We start from the raw sequence: 13,096 nt of genomic DNA on the forward strand, positions 1-13,096 counted from the left end.
CTTCAAGGAATCAGAGGAGAAGAAATCAAAGTAGGGTGCCAGGTCATCAATAGGGTAGCTTATGAGAGACCAGATGTAATTAGTGTCTGAACCTCCCCTGGTGTATATGAACACCAGGAAGTCTGTGATAACCTAAGTGAATCAGACTGTTGGTGTAATTTCACCTTGATACAGCCTGTAGAAGTGACCTGCCTTTGAGCTCGAATTAATATCAGACTTTCATTTGAATTCAAAGTAGATGTGACTGAACAACAGCTATTATTCAATCCAGAATGGTCTCTCAAATGTGTGGAGTTGATAATGCAAATTAACATCTCAAAAATCCGACCAACCTGCTCCTCCTTCCTAAAAACTCCCTTTGAGGGCTGGACACTGCACTTTTTACCACAGCAGGGCCTTATACACCCCATACTAGTTCAGACTAAAACAGGCATATCTCAGGAGCAGAACAAGAAAGGAAGGAACCAGCTCTCCTGGTGCCTAAAACCAGGAACACCAAGAAATCAGTTTCCTTAGGTCATTTTCCAAGCCGGTTAGCTGAACACCCAGGCAATGACTGGTAAAGGGTGCTGAACTGCAGGTGGTAAATTAACCCAAGCAAGGAAGGTGATTTTCTTTACCTATAGCTATCCCCTTTCCTACTGAGATTTAGATCAGTGATTGTCCCAGTCTGAAGCAGTTAGATTCTGCTTAAAAGAGGTAGAGAGACCCCCCCTCAGAGCTCAGCAGCAGGCTGTAAGATTTTGAGCATCACTTTTGTGCTGAGTGTTTCAAGTAGCAGAAACCTGATCCCAGTTTCTTCTGAGGCACTGCAATGAATTTAAGCTCTTCTCTCAGACTTCCCCTTCATTATTTACTTGAGGCTTGGACCTGAAGCTAGGGGCAAGGTGGGTGAAGTTTCGTAGACCAAGAGAGACATTCCTGCTTGCCACACATCTGGGAAATCAGGTGCTCTGGAGGGGGAAGGAGATTCCTGAGGTCTCTACATTTCAGAACAAACATCTGCCTCAAATATGACCTAAACCTCTGTCAGATACACTTGTGAAGTGTGTCTGAATTGGCAGTGTGAGCCAGCACATCCCTCTGGCAGGGAGGGATGGTCATAAACAGAAAGCAGTTCCTGTTCCCCATAACAAACATCTAACTGGCATATTAGGGACAAGATTAGGAGTTTTAAATGGAATTGATTCAGAAATACTGGTGAATAAACTGGCCACTGCAGCAGGTAGCCTAACAAAATTGAAGCAGCCTTTATAGTAATCTCTATTGGCATTAGGAACTAGCCAGTGACAGATTTCAAAAGTACTGCCAAAGTAAGGAAGTATGAAAAGGCCGGAGACCAAGACCACAAGTTGATAGTAGAAACACTTAGTATAGTACAAGATAATGTGTCTTTAGCTTTCAGTTGTATACAAGCACAGTTATGGATACAAGCAACAGCAGCTCTGATCATATGGGAAAGGGGTGAAGGTAATTTTCCAGCTAAAATTCAAGAAATTGTGTGGGATAATGCAATTGATATTGAAAGGAAGTTTCAATCCTGGCAGACTGGTGAATTTCACCTATGATCCTGTTTCTAATGTGGCAACTGCCTTTGTGCTTACCATACATAATGCCACTGTTTATGTTGTCCATCCCATCATTGCTCTGGATCAAACCATGAAAAACAATACTCTATCCTTCAGAACATAGAGTATGGGCACGAAAGATGAATGGAAAGTGGCAGACAGTAAACTTAGAATCCTGCATTACTAGAGAACAGATGGGATTCATTTGCGAAAGCAATACTATTAATGCTCAGGGTGTGTGTTTGGACACTGAACAGAGTATTTGTCCCTTCAAAGTCCATCCAGTCACTGACCAGAAAACTGTGCTCGTATATACTGGAAAAGGGGGTATGCTTGAGAACTGCTTGTGCGGCTGTACAAATTAATAGCAATGATGTTATTCTGTCTAGTAGAAACCATTCTAATTTCTGTATATGTAATTTTGTTAAGATTATTGGATGTGATCTTTGGGTGGTCACCAACTGCGAATAGAATCTTTAATAAGTTGTGTCACCCCATTGTAGTCTTACTAATATTAGTTGGGATAAGTTTAGGACTATCTATTATATTGTTAATTTGGTACTGGAGAATGCTACAACAAATAGCTGTACTAACATCTTTGTCAAAAGCACACGGTGAAGCACTAAAAGACACTTACTGTTGTGAAAGTTTTCATTAAGTAAAAGAATTTACTTATTTCCTAGGAAAGGGGGGAATGAGACGGAGTGGGGATCCATTCTGAATTAGGTGAAGTGCCTGGAAGAGGTGAGAGGTCTGTAGGGCCAAAAGCTGAAGGAAAGGCCGCATTCCAGAGACAGCAAGGAGACAGAGAAAGAAAAACAGAAATTACCGCAAGGTCGATCTGCCCCAGACCTAGGAATTCCTCTGATAAAGAAGAACTAATGCTAAATGTCACGCGGAATGAATATGTATGAACTTATTGTGAAACTGTATGCATATGCATTTGGGAGGGGGATAAAAGACGACCTGAGGTCTTCAGAGGTACGCATGCCTTGTTGGGGGACTTGCGTCCGGCGCGTGTCGTAAATAAACATACCGGGCTTTACAACTTTTATAAAGTTGTGAGGTTTCTTCTTTTCTCCGCAAAACAAAAGGCACAAAACTGCAAATGTATTTCCAGCAAAGTGGATTCCCCATCCCAGGAATTGTCCAAGAGCAGGAGCTTTGTGCAACCTGACCCAGTGAAACCCTCTCATCCCTAGGGACAGAATTCCTGTAGTGTGGGTTCTCTGATGTGCTGGGTGCCCTAACAACGCTTGTGGCCAGAATGTCTGCTGAGGGCAGCCAGGCTGCTGCAGGGGCAGTGACCTCACAGCCATCACCATGGCAGCCCTGTTCCCTGGGCCTGGCTCTCCCCTTTCCTCTGCCCCTGCCTTGGCTCTGCTGGCATGAAGAGTTTTGTCATTAATATCTTGTCCCCAAGGTGCTGGGGCCAATGGCCTCCCAGTCAGGCTCCTGGGGTAGAAGTGGCTATTCAGAGCCCAGCCAGAAATGAGCCCTGAGGCAGCAGCTCTGCAGTGGTGGCCACCAGGCCGGGCTGCCAAGGGAGGCTTCTGGCCATGGCCTGCAAGCAGCTGCTGCTGCCAAGGTGCCTTTGCTGCCTCAGACTCTCCCTGGCACAGCTCCCAGCACGGCACTCTGCCCTTGTGCCCGAGGTCTTCCCTGTGCTGGGGCTGGCCTGGGGCTTCTCCTGCAGCGAGACCTGCCCTGCTCATGGCACAGGAAAGGCAGTTCCTGCTGGAGCAGGAGGCTCTGCCTGCAATGGGCTCCAACAACTCCAGCAAGGCCCTGTTTGCAAAGCCCCCATTGGGAAATGAAGGAGGGAGGATGTCACGCTGCTTTTGGGGTGAATAATGCTGAAACCGGCCTGACTCTTCCATGCCAAAGTTCAACATCCTCAGAGGGAGCTGAAGTTGTAGAAGAGCTGGAAAAATCCCCAGAGAAAGGAACAACCAAGTGACACCACTGAGAGCTTCTGCAGAGCTGCTGAGCTGGCCCAGCCTGGGCACATCTGGCTGACAGGGCAGCACCTCAGACTAGAAAGGCCCCATCTCAAATCTTAACCGCAGCATCTCCAGACATTTCCCTTCTTGGGAGGTGTGGAGGTTCCTCCCTACAGTGGGGACAACCCTCAAGGTCACTGCTCCAGGCTGAGAAAAAGGGATTTGCCCATGGTAATTGGTCTGGGGGAGTGACATCAATCTCTGCTTAAGTACAGATTTTGCTTTAATGCAGTTGATTTTAAATCACTTCATACTGTATAACATAACATAACATAACATAACATAACATAACATAATATAATATAATATAATATAATGTAAATGTTATAACTCCTATATCTTGGTGTAAATACATCTGATTAAGATAATTTTATCTAATCATTACCATGGTAATTGTGAAAATATCTTTGCTTTGCCATCCTTAATGTTGTGAGACAAATTCTAAAAAGGTTTAACTCCAAATTTAAAATTATTTACACATGAACTCTTGAAATGTCTGGGGCTGGGACTGGAACCAGCAGCTCCTAGGCTCCTCTCACAGAAGGAATTTAGAAAGTCTGGAAATCCTTGGGGGTATTTTGGGATCCAAGGGGGGCTATTAGGGCTCCTTTCTGCACCTTGAGGCCCAACAGGAACTTCTCTAATAAACTTAGCCTGAAGCTCCCACTGTGCGCATGACAGGAACCCCTGTGAGTGTCTGGGACATCCTGGCTCTTTGACAGCCTGGGGACTCCTGGGATGTCACTGTGGAGCCCCTGTGAGTGCCTGTGACAGATCGGTGCCTTTGCAGCCGAAGATCCCCTGGGATGTCACCATGGAATGGCTGTGACTGCCTCTGACCACAGGGCTCTGTACCATCCCCAGAAAACTCTTGGAGGTCTCCATGGAGCCCCTGTTTCTGCCTGTGATATTCCAGCTCTGGAACAGCCTGGAGACTCTTGGAAAATCCCCATGGAACCCCTCTGAGGGCCTGTGAAAAATCTGATCCTTTACAAGCAACCATCACCAACCCCTGTTGCTATGCTCAGTCCCTTGGCAGCTCCATGGAGACCCCATGCCAGGGGTGGTTCCCATGGACACCAGCTCAGGCCTGCAGCCAGAGCCCGTTGCCATGGCAATCACTGGCAGCCCCATCCCCAGGCTCATGGGATCCCAGAACAACACAACTGGCTGAGCTGGGAGAGACCCATCAGGATCCTCCAGTCCAACTGCTGGCCCTGCACAGGACACCCCAAAAATGCCAGCCTGGGCCTGGCAGCGCTGTCCAAATGCTGCTGGAGCTCAGAGAGCCCTGGAGCTAGGACCCTTCCCTGGGGAGCCTGGGCAGGGCCCCAGCAGCCTCTGTGCAAAAACCTTTTCCTAACATCCAGCCTGAGCCTGCCCCGACTCAGCTGCCGCCGTTCCCTCCACTCCTGTCCCTGGGCACCAGAGGGAAGAGGTTCCCACAGCCCCAGCCAGGGACCCGCTCCCAAGGCTGTTGCCATGGCCACCAGGGCTGGGACCAGCTGGGATGCTTGGTTTCCAGGGGTCAGGGCTCAGGAATGGGATTCCCCAATTTTTTGCTCCCGCTAAAACCACGCTGCCCTCACTGCCCTCCCGCATCCCATGGAAAGCACAAAAGGCAAAGATCCCGGGCTGGGATAGGAACAATTTATTGGGAACAGGAACAAGATAAGAAACAAATGGAACAGAAACAATATTGATAAGAGAAGGGATAAATGAAACTTTGACAGGGAAAACTACAACACAACTCACTGGGTCTGCCTGGCCACAATTTCCCCTGCCTGGAAAGGACACCCTTCTCCACCAGGAAAGACAGTCCCTTTCCTGCCCCTGGCAGTGACCAGAGGTGGGAGTGAATGTAATGACAGGGCCATGGGCAGATCCTCGTGTTTTTCAATGCCACATCATGTCACTGGGAGGGGCAGGACAAGGGACTGGTGTCTTCCCTACATAGATCACAGGGAAAATGGATCACCAGGGCTCTTCCCAATGTGGATCCTCCAATGATGGATGAAGTTGTGGCAGTGAACACAAATCCTCCTGCACTTGGGGCACTGGCAGACCTTCCCTTACTGGTGCCTCCATTGGTGACTGGTCTAGGCAGAGCTCTGGGTGAAACTCTTCCCATACTGGGGACACTTGTAGGGCCTCTCCCCAGTGTGGATGACCCGGTGGGTGACGAGGTTGGAGTTGTGCTTGAAGCCCTTTCCACATTCAGGGCAGTGGAAAGGCCTCTCCTCTGTGTGCATCCGCTGGTGCTGGAGGAGATTGGAGTTTCTCTGAAACCTCTTCTGACACTGTGGACACTCATAAGGCCTCTCCCCAGTGTGGATGCGTTGGTGCCTGATGAGGGCGGAGCTTTCGCTGAAGCCCTTCCCACATTCCCCACACTTGTACAGCCATTCCCCAGTGTGGATCATCTGGTGCTGGATCAGGGTGCTGCTGTGCCTGAAGCTCTTCCCACACTCCAAGCACTTGTGGGGCATTTCCTCATCATGAAGCTGTTCCTGGGCCATCAGCTCTGAGCTCTGGCAGGAGCTCTGCCCACCTTCCTGGCACAGGGAGGGTCTTTCCCCCTCAGAGCACCCTTGTCTGGGTTTGCAGCCCCTCCTCCTGTGGGATCTCTGGGGATTTTCCTCTCTGTTTGATTCCTTTCCTGTGCAGCCACTCAAAAGAACCTCCTCCTCCAGGTTCTTCCACGGGGATTTTTCCTCTCTGGTCTCCATCCTCAGCTTCTTGTCTGGAGGAGGAAGGACAAGGAGAGGATGGGATTTGCCTCCATGCCAGAGGGAAGAGGAAGGAAATCCCTCCAGTGCATCCCCGGCAGGGTGGGATTGGCAGCAGGGTTGTCCTGCAGCTGGGGACCATGTTGGGCTGGGAGATGAAGCAGGAGAGAGGGGGAAAAGAGGCACTGACTTCGTCCTCACCTGCCTGGGTGTCCTGGGACTGCTTCCTTTTCCTTGCGGCCTCCTCCTCCATTCAATCAAGGTTTGGGAATCAGAAATCCTGTTTTGGGAAGAAGACAAGCATTGAGTACATTGTCTTTTTGTACTGGTTTGAAGACAAACCTCGGAGAGAGTCTAAGTCAGAATTACAATTTCATAAGAAAATGAAGATCAAGGCAATGATACAGAAATGCTTCCTTAAATCAACAGAGTCGGGACATAACCTGACACCCTGCACGTCAGTGAGGTGGCAGCAGTCCCATTAAATGGTTACTGCAGTCCTGTTGGAGTGATGAATATGATTCTGTCAGAGCAGTGATGCTGTAGAAGGTCTGGTCTTCCTCTGGATGTCTAATGGTGGTTATGGAGCTCTTGTCCGCTGGGAATCCAGTAGGCAAGGTACGTCCGGTGTAGCAAAGTCTCAGCTTTTATCCATGTAGGAATGCTTGGTTCCTCCCCCTGGGTGGAGCATCCCACAATGGGATATTGGAATTTTATCCGTCCTGCAGTGACACTCAATGGCCCATTCACAGAAGATATCTCCCCTGGAGGGCATTTTCAGGGGTGAGTCATGCAAGAGATAAAGAACACTACCCCACCTGTTTATAACAGTTTCTGGAGATGGTGATTGAAAACATACTTTTGGTTACATCTTACATGGCAACCTGAAACAGTGGGGTAATCCCTGCTCAGGGGAGTGAACACCACCCCCCCTTACCCAAACTGGCTCAGGTGTGAAACCCCCACCCCGGGAAGGCCACACACACAGGGGACAATGTCACACTTGCCCTGCTCCAGGGAACATCTCTGTCCCTTGTCACTCCCTTGCTCTCCCCCTTTTCTCTTTGTTTCCATCTCTCTACCTCACATTTACTGTTCAATAAAATCCATGATGGATTTTGTCTTGTTAGCACCTTGCAATATTGCCATATTATTTTGGCACAGACAGTTCAGGGCACTGTTCTCTGACCCCAAGTGCCTTTGACAACAGCATGGTTCCCTCCACTGAGGAGGTTGTGGTTTTTTCTGGAAGAACTGCTGGAACTTGGACACAGTCGCTCCTTCCTCCTGGGGAACTTACGGGAGAAATGATGAGGAAAATGGCTTTTATGTGTGGTCAGTGTAAAGAAAATAATTTGTTGTCTTTCCTTGAAAAGTTGTTAAAATCACTGGAGGAAAGGCAGCAAATGTTACCAGTGAGACTGACAAGGTTCATTCATCCCACGGTGAGGAACGCAAGGCGGCTAAAAGTCCCACAAGAAGCCCAGCTCAAGTAGCTAAATTTCCTGAATTAATAATAATAATAATTATTATTAATAAGTCCTGAATTTCCGGGCTTGGGGGCTTCTCCAAATGTGAGAATCATTTTTCTGTTTATCTCTGTCACCTTTGTGACAGCTACACAGAGCTTTCCCTTCCTTTTAATAATCTTGGGCCAAATTTCCACTTTCTTTTACCGAAACCCTCCAGCAGCTGAGCTGGAGCTGTGCAGGAAACAATGAATATTGGAATTGCCACATCACTGCTTGGATTGTCAGTTTATTCATGTTTGGGATTTGTTTGCGCTTTCATCACAAGTTACTTGTGGGAAGAGCATATATTCTTCAAAATGATATATGCAGAGTCAAGTTTGATTTCTGCCAAGTTTATTTTGTCCAGTGCCCAGAGGATGCTCAAGGGGTCTCTGTGCCTCTCACCCTGGGGGATGCTTGGGAGGGGTTTGGGGTTGTTTTTTCTGTCACTGTCACTCCAGGCCATTCCCCGGCCGTTTGTCCCTATCCCTGTCACCCCAGACCATTTCCCAAGGGGTCTCCATCATTCTCACCCCAGGGAATACCTGGGAGGTCTCCCTCTCTCTCAACCCTGTGCCAGGGGTGCTTGGGGCAGTCTCTGTCCCTTTAAGTCCAGGGGATGCTCAGGGCTCTCTGTCCTGAGCCCTGGGGGATGCTCGGGGGGTCTCCATCCCTCTGGCCTCAGGGAATTCCTGTGCAGGGCTGGGGACCAGGGCCTCTGTGTCCCTCTCACTGCTGAGGGTGCTTGGGGCTGGAGGGGCTCTTTGACCTTCTCCCATATGGGGAGGCCGGGGTGGTCTCTGTCCCTCTGAGCCCTGGTGTGACCCCACCCAAACATCATTGGGGTCAGAGGGACAGAGACACACCCAAGAAGGGCTGAACCTGGGATTTTGTTTGGGGCTGAGGATTTTGGAAGGGGCTGAGATTTGGATTAGAGCTGGGATTGGGGTCAAGGCTAGACATGAGATTACCTTTAGGGCTGGGGTTGGGATTGGGTCTGGGGCTAGATGAATCTGGGACTGGGATGAGATTAAATACAGAACTGTGAGTGTGTCTAAACATGGAGTGAGACTGAGACCAGGATCAGGGTCAGGTTTGGGATTGAGCTCACCCAGAGCAGGACAGGGGGGATGTCACGGTGGGAAGGTTTGGGGAAAATCCTTGTTTGGGGAAAAACAAGGTGTGAATGCCTTTGGTTGGGGATTCCTCCTACCCACGTCCATTTCTAGAAGTAACCTGATGTCCAAAAATCAAGAGTGAATAAAAAAAAGCCACCAGGAGTTTCCCATTTGCAGTCCCTCTTGGGTTATGGTTGGTCCCCCATCTCAGAGCTGGTGGGGATCCCATGGGTCCTGGGGATCCCTCCTCTCCAGGGTCCTGCTTTTGGATTCTGGAAGGTTCTGGGGTCCCAAGGTCCCCATCTCCAACCTCCGCCCAATCCAGCCACTTGAGGTTCCCCCTTCTTTCCACCACCTTGTCCTGGTTTAGGGCAAATTTGGTTGAAACCCTCCAAAAGGAGTTTCCTCTAGAATGCCAATTCAGCAGCCCCACCCTCAGCCAGTTCAGGAAAATATTTTCAGGGACAAAAGTGGAAAAAACCTTTATTTTACAGGCAAAGCATTCACCAGCACAAAAATTGAACAATATTAAGCAATAAAAGCTCCTGCTGCCACAAAATAGATGACAAACTCCGAAAGTCCCTCCTTGGGTTGTAGCTCCTCATACTCAGCGTCTTATCAGCAGTTTATCAGTCTCTTATCAGTATATTATCAGTCTCTTATCAGTCCGTCCAGTGCTGGAAATGCCTCAGTCCAGGCCCATTCTGGTGGGCCTCAGGTGGGACCTGCAGGTGGTGTTCTGGTTGTTCTGTCCAGAGCAGGTTTAAACAGAGAAAAAGAAAAACCACAGTCCAGGGAACTTCTCTGCCTCAGAGACCTAAAAACTAACTAAAAGCAAAGGAGAGCTCTGTCCTGCTGTCTGTCCATCCAGCAGCTGGAATGTAGAGGAGTGAGTGCAGTATCTGAAAACAAACTGCAGCTTCTTCCTCCTTCCCTTCGCTCTCAGAACCAGCCTTAAAGGTGCAGAACTCATTTCTGGGCTAAACAGACCAATGGGGGTACGAGCATCATGAAGTCACCCCAGGACATGCCCTTGTCAGGGTGAGGGGGTCCCGTCCCCGCCTCATCTCCAGGCTGCTGGGGGTCCCCCAGCTCCGGTATCTCCCCTTCCCCTCTCCCCGCCCCGCGGGGCCCCCGTTCCCCAGCCCCAGCTCTCACGGGGATCCCCAAAACCAATGTCCCGCCCTGTCACGTGGTACCGGGCCATCCCCACGTGAACCCCAGGACCCTCCCAAGGGGCGATTGCGGCTCCTCTACCCCTGAAAAAGCTCCTCTTAGGGAGCCCGGAGATATCCGGAGCTTGAGTCCGGGATCTGCTGGCTCTGAACACTCAAAAAAATCCTCCCTATGACCCCTGGCTGGAGTTATTTGGCAATTTAGCTACTTGAGCTGAGATTCTTCTAGGACTTTCAGCAGCCCCTTGTGTTCCTCACGTTGGAGTGAAGGAACCTTGTCAGTCTCACTGGTATCATTTGCTCCCTTTCCTCCATTGTGGAAAAAATCACTGCTAAAATCCAGTAATTTTAACAAACTTTTCAAGGAAGGACAACAAAACATTTTCTTTACACTCTGGACCCACAACAGCCATTTTTCTCATCAGTTCTCCCATAAGTCACTCAGAGGAAACTGCGTCCAAGTTCCAAGAGTTCTTCCAGAAAGAACCACAACCTACTCAGAGGAGGGAACCATGCTGTTGTCAAAGGCGCTTGGGATCAGAGAACAGTGCCCTGAACTCACTGCATCAAAATAATGTTGCAATCTGGTTAAGAAAATTGTTAGTGAGATGCCTCTGCACCAATTAATGTGCTAACAAGACAAAATCCATCGTGGATTTTATTGAACAGTAAATGTGTGGTAGAGAGAGAGATCGAAAGAAAGAAAAAAGGAGGGTATGGCAAGGGAGTGACAGGGACAGAGATGTTCCCTGGGACAGGGCCAAGTGTGACATTTTCCCCTTTGTGTGTGGCCTTCCTGGGGTGGGGGTTTCACACCTGAGCCAGTTTGGGTAAGGGGGGGTGGTGTTCACCCCCCCTGAGCAGGGATTACCCCACTGTTTCAGGTTGCCATGTAAGATGTAACCAAAAGCATGTTTTCAATCACCATCTCCAGAAACTGTTATAAACAGGTGGGGTAGTGTTCTTTATCTCTTGCATGACTCACCCCTGAAAATGCCCTCCAGGGGAGATATCTTCTGTGAATGGGCCATTGAGTGTCACTGCAGGACGGATAAAATTCCAATATCCCATTGTGGGATGCTCCACCCAGGGGGAGGAACCAAGCATTCCTACATGGATAAAAGATGAGACTTTGCTACACCGGACGTACCTTGCCTACTGGATTCCCAGCGGACAAGAGCTCCATAACCACCATTAGACATCCAGAGGAAGACCAGACCTTCTACAGCATCACTGCTCTGACAGAATCACGTTCGTATCTCCAACAGGACTGCAGTAACCATTTAACAGGACAGCAGCCACCACCCTGACCAAAAGGGTGTCAGGTTATATCCTGACTCTGTCCATTTAAGGCAGCATTTCTGTATAATTGCCTTGATCTTCATTTTCTTAATAAATTGTAATTCTGACTTAGACTCTCTCCCAGGTTGTTGTGGTGTGTTGTAATAGCCTGTTTTAAACTTCCGGGTCCCTTCCCAGGTGTGCTTATACCTCTCTCTTTTCCCCCTCGCCCCCTTGCTGAGTGAGTCCTGTCAATACGGCTTAACTTTCCAGGAAGGTCGTTGTGTGGTTGGTCAAGTTCAAAAGATGCCCCTATGCCCAGAGGTCATTGGCCCGTCTAGGTGTCATCCTCCCCTGAGATCCTGCCCCTCTCATCTCGTTGGTAGCTTACCTGCCCCTTCCGTCCCCCTCCCTGGGAACTTAAAAGGTGAATCAAGCCATGTGGTCGGGATTCTGTTGGAGCTGTTGCCTACATTCAGACCTATGTAACCATGGAATAAAGCTCTGGATATAAACCCTCCGGCAGAATCCGTCTCCTTTTCCTCCTCACCATCACCTGAAGCCTTCCCTCCTAAGGTAAACAGAGTTCCTACCAAGCCTGGACTTGTTTCAGTGCCCAGCTGCAATCTCCAAGCAAGCTAAAGGTATCTCTGGGGTGATACACCACAGTTGCTGCCTTTGGCCTAGCAGCAAGGGTCAGACTGGCCCAGGCACAATCTCCCTGGTAATATTGGGATTCTTATTCCAATACCAGGTTTGCCTTCAAACCAGTACAAAAACCAATGTGCTCATCGGTTGTTTTCTGCCGAAAACAGTATTTCCCATTCCCAAACCTTTGCCAGATGGAAGAGGAGGCTGCGAGGAAGATGAGGATGCCCCAGGACACCCAGGCAGGTGAGGAGGAAGTCAATGCCCCTTTCTCCCTCTCTCCTGCTCCATCTCCCAGCCCAACATGGCCCCCAGCTGCAGGACAACCCTGCTGCCAATCCCATCCTGCCGGGGATGCACTGGAGGGATTTCCTTCCTCTTCCCTCTGGCATGGAGGCAAATCCCATCCTCTCCTTGTCCTTCCTCCTCCAGACAAGAAGCTGAGGATGGAGACCAGAGAGGAAAAATCCCCGTGGAAGAACCTGGAGGAGGAGGTTCTTTTGAGTGGCTGCACAGGAAAGGAATCAAACAGAGAGGAAAATCCCCAGAGATCCCATAGGAGGAGGGGCTGCAAACCCAGACAAGGGTGCTCTGTGGAGGAAAGACCCTCCCTGTGCCAGGAAGGTGGGCAGAGCTTCAGCCAGAGCTCAGATCTGATGGTCCATGAGCAGCTTCATGATGGGGAGAAGCCCCACAAGTGCTTGGAGTGTGGGAAGAGCTTCAGGCAGAGCAGCACCCTGATCCGTCACCAGATGATCCACACTGGGGAATGGTCGTACAAGTGTGGGGAATGTGGGAAGGGCTTCACATGCAGCTCCCAGCTCATCAACCATCAACAAATCCACACTGGTGAGAGGCTCTATGAGTTTCCCGAGTATCAGAAGAGGTTTCAGAGCAGCTCCCATCTCCTCCGCCACCAGAAAAATCACACAGAGGAGAGAGCCTTCCGCTGCCCTGAGTGCGGGAAGGGCTTCCAGAAAAAATCCACCCTCATCACCCACCGGCACAACCATACTGGGGAGAGGCTCTGTGAGTCTCCCACCTGTGGGAAGAGGTTCCAGAC

This window comes from Ammospiza caudacuta, chromosome 31 (genome assembly GCF_027887145.1).
Source record: "Ammospiza caudacuta isolate bAmmCau1 chromosome 31, bAmmCau1.pri, whole genome shotgun sequence".
In the NCBI taxonomy this organism is placed as follows: domain Eukaryota; kingdom Metazoa; phylum Chordata; class Aves; order Passeriformes; family Passerellidae; genus Ammospiza; species Ammospiza caudacuta.